Source organism: Solanum pennellii, chromosome 11 (assembly GCF_001406875.1).
Source record: "Solanum pennellii chromosome 11, SPENNV200".
NCBI lineage: Eukaryota > Viridiplantae > Streptophyta > Magnoliopsida > Solanales > Solanaceae > Solanum > Solanum pennellii.
Genome location: NC_028647.1, coordinates 7461841 through 7468375, shown reverse-complemented (window position 1 = coordinate 7468375; position 6535 = coordinate 7461841).

Below are 6535 nucleotides of genomic sequence, written 5' to 3'. Positions count from 1 at the left end.
AACAGAAATCCGACCCAGCCTGGGATTACGCAGCCTGTGACGGCCCGTCGTGCCTGCGACGGTCCGTCCTGTTGCTTCCATCACAAAGTTCAGAGACTCAATTTCCTTGAAGAGTCTGTGACGGTCCGTCGTTCCCACGACGGTCCGTCCTGCCATGTCGTCACGAAGTTCAGAGAGTCGATTTCAGTACCCAAATTTCAGAATTCCAAGTGTTTTGGAACGAGACCCCCTGACGGTCCGTCGTGCCCATGACGGTCCGTCGTGGGTTCCGTCGACTCAGACAGCTTTTCCAGAAATAAAATCTGCTGCTTAAAACGACTAAACAGGTCGTTACAGAAATATAAGTTATTTTTCATCTTCTTTATTTTATGTAAAAACTCATAAATCTCATATTGTTTAACTAAAACTAACTAATTACATCTTATTTCTATTCTTTTCCAAATTACAAAAATTTCTTAAATTTATAGAATTTCGGATACATCGAGAAACCTGCGAATACATAACTCATGGATTGCAAATGATTCATTACTTAATGAGAGGAACGTATCCGAGAGGGAATAAGGATGTATCTGAGAGAGGATAAGGATGCATTCAAAGATGATAGAATGTATAAGGAGATTTTTTCAAATTTTTTTAACGATAGAAAATTTTAGAAATTATAATAAAATAAAATGTATATTTATGTAATTTTTCCTTTTTTTTATTTGTGGGCCAAGTGGTAAAGAGTATGGGCCTAAGCTCTCATGACTGCACGAGCGGGTTGACCCACCCAAAACAGTCTCTTTTTGAAGAAGCCCATTTTTATATTGATTGATCATGCATGAATATACACTGCCATCTTCCACTTTTTTCTTAATGTCAAAACAGGAAAAAAAAAAAGAGAACTAATTTCATCAATTCCATTACGATTAGTGTTTTCAAAAACGTCTTTTGGTGCGAGTCTTAGAGTGGGACATATGAAAAAATGTTTCAGGGCGCAAATTGAAGACGTAGATTCATAGGGTGTAAGCTTCAAGAATAAAAACGTAAGTCTTGGACGTAAAAACGTACATCCTGTACTTTTTCTTAAAAACCTTTTTTGCTTTAAATCATATTTTTTGTTATTGGTGTAAAGATATTTCTCAACTATTAATTATAATACTTTCATTATTGATTATTAATACCTTTCTCAAATAAAAATCATAATATTTTATTTATATATATTATAGGTTATTTATTAAAATTTGCTTGTAAAATAATTGAAAGCAATACTTTTGCTTATTTACTTAGTATTAAAATTATAAAATTGAATATATATGAAATTACACCCATAAGTTCGTAAGACTTACGTCTCGTGTTTCGATACTTATATTTCACTTGTATTGCATAAAACATTTAGTCTCACACCTCCGCCTTTTGAAACACTGGTTCTTACCATCTCTCAAAGTTGAGTACCTCTTTCTAATGATTAATGCTAATTGCATGTATTTAGTGAGTACTTTTTTATTAATTAATAGAAGAAGTTTTGGGATACTTTAATTTCTTTTTTTTCTAAGATATTATTGCCATATTTAATTATGTATTAATTATTCTTGTTGGAGAGATAGGGTAGAGTGTAGTGGGGGATTAATAGTATTATTTTGATATTAGAAGAAGTTTTGGGATACTTTAATTTCTTTTTTTTCTAAGATATTATTGCCATATTTAATTATGTATTAATTATTCTTGTTGGAGAGATAGGGTAGAGTGTAGTGGGGGATTAATAGTATTATTTTGATATTATAAAGGTGAAGATTATATTAAGGAAAAGAATGGAGTGCATCATTGCATAGAAGAATGGAATTAGTGCTTAAAATGATTAATGTCACACGTGTGACAACTGGCTTAAGAAAAAAATTAAAGAGACTTTGGATGCGTTACTACTTTTGGCTCCCTAAATGATGTTAGCCTAATCATGCTTATGGGGAGTAATGAGAAGTCATTAGTTTTAATGGAATCACTTTAGCATACAAGGAGTTTAAAGAAAAAAAATAAAATAAAATAGTTACTCAATTTCATTGTAATATGAGGAATATTATTATGTGTCTCATATATATATCCAACATCATACTTGAATGAGCTAGGCAATTTTTTTAGATTCGAGTCGTATAGGGTTTCATTCGAAAGTAACGCTTCATAACAAGGTTTTTTTCATATATAAAGCTCGAATACAAAATCTTTGATTAAGAAAGAAACAACTCACTCACTGCACCACATCAGACACTTCTTTACTTCACAAGTAGATTGGTTTAGGTCCCATTACTTGAGATTTTAGAATTTACTTAATGTTAGTAACTCGTATTTTTCACTAATAGGTACAAGTTGATAACTATGTTTTCCAAATTGAGTTTAGTATTCGAGATTAATTTACAACTATTAGAGATTTATGATATCTAAGTTTAGTATTTGAAATTGCTTTACAACTAATATAACGAGTTAAGAATATTGACTATATTGAGTAGGGTTTGCTTAGTGAGGTGAACCCACTAGCTAGCACCTTAATTGGGTGGTGATAGAGATGTTGTAACCAAAAGCTATATGTCCAATCTTATTTAGAAATAAAATAATATAATAGCAAACTATAGTCAAACTTCTATTGAGATTTCATTTGGAAGTTCTTTTTATTGATTTAAGTTATAATATATAGTTTCATATTAGTGCATTTTGTTTATCAAAACAATGTTTTATTACACTTGACTATATATGTGTTTTCTTTCCCTAATTAAGTGCACGTACCTATTGTGTTTCTTAAATGATGAGGGACTAGAGGCGAATGTATAGGATTTTTAAGTTTACGAGTTTTCAATAAAGATATTTTAAAGTATAAACATGAGTTTAAGTAAAAGTTAATTAATTTCAGAAAATTCAAATCCATGCAAACTAGCTTTGTTGCGCTTCAGTTGTTCCCTCTAATTGTCGATGGAACTAGTCTTCTAGTTGTTAATGTGTTCACGCCTTCCTATAATTATATATTTAAAAGAATTTTTAATATACTTATAGAGTTTCAAGATCTGTCATACGTGCTGAGGATGATGTTTACGTATGCCATATGGAATGAAGTAGATTATGTTGTTTAATACTTAATGAGGTGATTATTCATAACATTGAGTCAAATTATATAACTAATCAAAGACTTTACACATAAACATGTAGCATGAAACTTTAGTTTAAAATGTAATTAAAGGCTATACTAAAAAGTTCAAGTAGTAGTTATAACATCTTAAAAAGAAGATATTATTATAACAATATGATACTTCTTAATTATTATTTTTAGTAGAAATGTATACATATAGGATTACTAATCCTGAGTGGAGAAATAGATAGGGGAATTGTCAAAACAACCTTTTATCCCATGTGATAAAAGTTATCCCATCTACACCAACCCCCACTAACATTCGGAGACGGAGCCAAAATTAGACGTTTAAAAGTTCTAAATTAATTTATTTGAAAGTTCACAAGTTAATATATATAAGTTATTTTAATTTTCTAAATATAAATATAAAAACTATGAAAAAGTTGATAAATTCATCCGAACCGATAAATTCCAGCTAGCTTCATCTCTGCTACCATTATTTATAGAATGATAATATATCCTATAAATTGTAGTATGTTAATACATATAGCTACATTTCACATATGAATTTTGCTACTGACAGGAAAAATCATCTATTGTCTAATATTAGGTCACACAACATGTGTAGTACGTTCATATTGTATTGTAACATCTATTCATATTTCTTGGCGTAACAGATAATAAATGTGTTATTTAATTTGGTCTTAATTAATATTTGTGTATTTTAGTTTTTTTGTATGTGAACAAATAAATATTTAAATTTACATAAAGTTAAATAAATAAATACAAATTTTAACGTTTGACATGACAATTTGTGTGAAATACACTTAAACTGAATTTTATATGTCACGAAGACGCATGTGTCTATCCATTCAACTTTATGCAAGTTTAAATATCTATCTGTATATACTCAAAATTAGTGGATATAAATATCAATTGAGAATCTGAGACTAAAAATATATTTTACATTACTGCTAAAAGTTATTTATTTGTAAAATCACATTTTTAGATAAAGAAAAAAAAATTCACATATAAAGGAATTTTCGAGCACTTCAACATTAGCCCATATAAAGGAATTTTATGGATCAGATATTGAGTCGGGTATATATGTAATATTTGGTTTAAATGGAATCGAGTATAATGTTATCTATATTTTTATCTAAATATTTGTCATGTCATTAAAAAAGTAATTAAATATATAACTTTCCGACCTAACAAAAGATAAATAACTTTTCTAATTAACAAAGAAAAAGAAAAAGTGACATGTTGAGTCAAATAACAAAAGATTAATAAACCTTCTTTTATGAAAAAACAAAAGAGACTTTGTTCACCAATATTTTCTAATAATAGTTAAATGAATGCTTAAATAAATAACACATTAAGGCCCTGTATTTGGTATAGAGGAAAATATTAATAAATTTTTTCATATTTAATTGATTAAAAATGTTTTAAAAATTCTAAAAATGGACATTATATATCGATAATTTAATTGTATTTGCTTTATTTACACATCTCATTTTCACCCTCACCTTCACAATTTTCATATCCATCACCCACGCCCTTCTATCCCCATCCCACCTCTCTTTTTCTTTTTGATCTAGATTACATATGAAAATTTTTAGAATAATATTTTCTTCGTTTACGTATAAAATAAAGTAAATAAATTTAAAAATTAATTATTTCCTAAAACATATTATTTAATTTTTTATGATAATATTTTTCTCTTACCGAACGCACCCTAAATTTTGTTAAAGAAGTTATGGTGAAAGTTCAATCCACGTTGTTGAATCCTTCAACTATAGTGTAGACAGGGGCGGAGCCAGTATACATTCAGGAGTTCATTCGAAATTTCTTCGACGAAAAATATTATTTATGCATGATTAAAACTTTTTATATGTGTATATAGTAGATATTTAAAATCTCTTCAATTAATTCGTATATTTACAGTTTTAAATTTTTGTCACGACCCAAAACCGAGCCGCGACTGGCACCCGCACTTACCCTCCTATGTGAGCGAACCAACCAATCTAAACCCTAACATTTCAATTTAATATCAACAGAAAGTAATGCGGAAGACTTAAACTCATTAATAAAAACCAATTCAATAACTTCTAAAATTCAACATCTATTATTCCCCAAATCTGGAAGTCATCACCACAAGAACATCTATGATCAAATTACTAAACTAAGAGTATTCTAAGAAGCTAAAATAAACAAAAGCTAGTCCATGCCGGAACTTCAAGGCATCAAGACATGAGGAAGAAGATCCAGTCCAAGCTAGAAGCATTAGCTCACCCTGAAATCCGGTGTAATGAAGACTGGCTAGAGTTGCGGTTGAGTTGAAGACGACGGTACGTTTGCTGCACTCCACAAATAACAAAGAAAACAAATACAAGTAGGGGTCAGTACAAAACACGGGTACTGAGTAGATATCATCGGCCAACTCAAAATAGAAAACAGTATATATCAGATAATATCATAAATCAACTACAATACTCAACGTGTAGCAACAACAAGTTCTATAATCATTAATAAGCACCGCCAAGTTCACACATGAGGACTCAAGCCTCAATACCATACTCTTTTGGGAATTAGGTTCATTAGATTGAGTATATTAACATCTTTCAAGATTCTTTATCTTTATTCCTCTTGTGTCGGTACGTGACACTCCGCTCCCCTACTACTATGTGTCGGTACGTGACACTCCGATCCCCTAATTCTACGTGTCGGTTCGTGACACCCGATCCCCTAATTCTACGTGTCGGTTCGTGACACCCGATCCCCTAATTCTACGTGTCGGTTCGTGACACCCGGTCCCCCTAATACTACGTGTCGGTTCGTGACACCCGCTCCACTAATCTCATTCTATTAATTCATCAATCCTTCTTTTATACCAAGGCATCATCAACCCCATTACTTTAGTTCATCAAGCCTTCTTTTATACCAAGGCATCATCAATCTCATTAACAAAGTAGATTAGGGTTTTTCAAGATTTGGGATTCAATAGCTTCATCATGCTTATTTTATCACAATTATATAATCACATTCATACAAGCATACAATTAAGCATATAGAAGGGTTTACAATACTACCCAATACATATCATTCGCTATTAAGAGTTTACTACGAATAGCATAAACCATAACCTACCTCCACCGAAGATTCGTGATCAAGCAAGCAAATTCCCCAAATTCTTGTTGTCCTCTTCGTTTCTCTCTCTCTCTACTCGTTCTCCCTCTCTTTCTGTTCTTTTTCTTTTTCTTATTCAAACCCTCTTTCTTTTACCCTAATTAGCATATAATTAAGTATAAAGGTGGCAATAATATCCCACTAATTAACTCAAGGTTACCTCTTTTAACCCCCAAGTAATTAGACTTATTAACATTAACCCACTAACTTTATAATTAAAGCAGGAATAGTCCAAAACGCCCCTTAAATTACTAA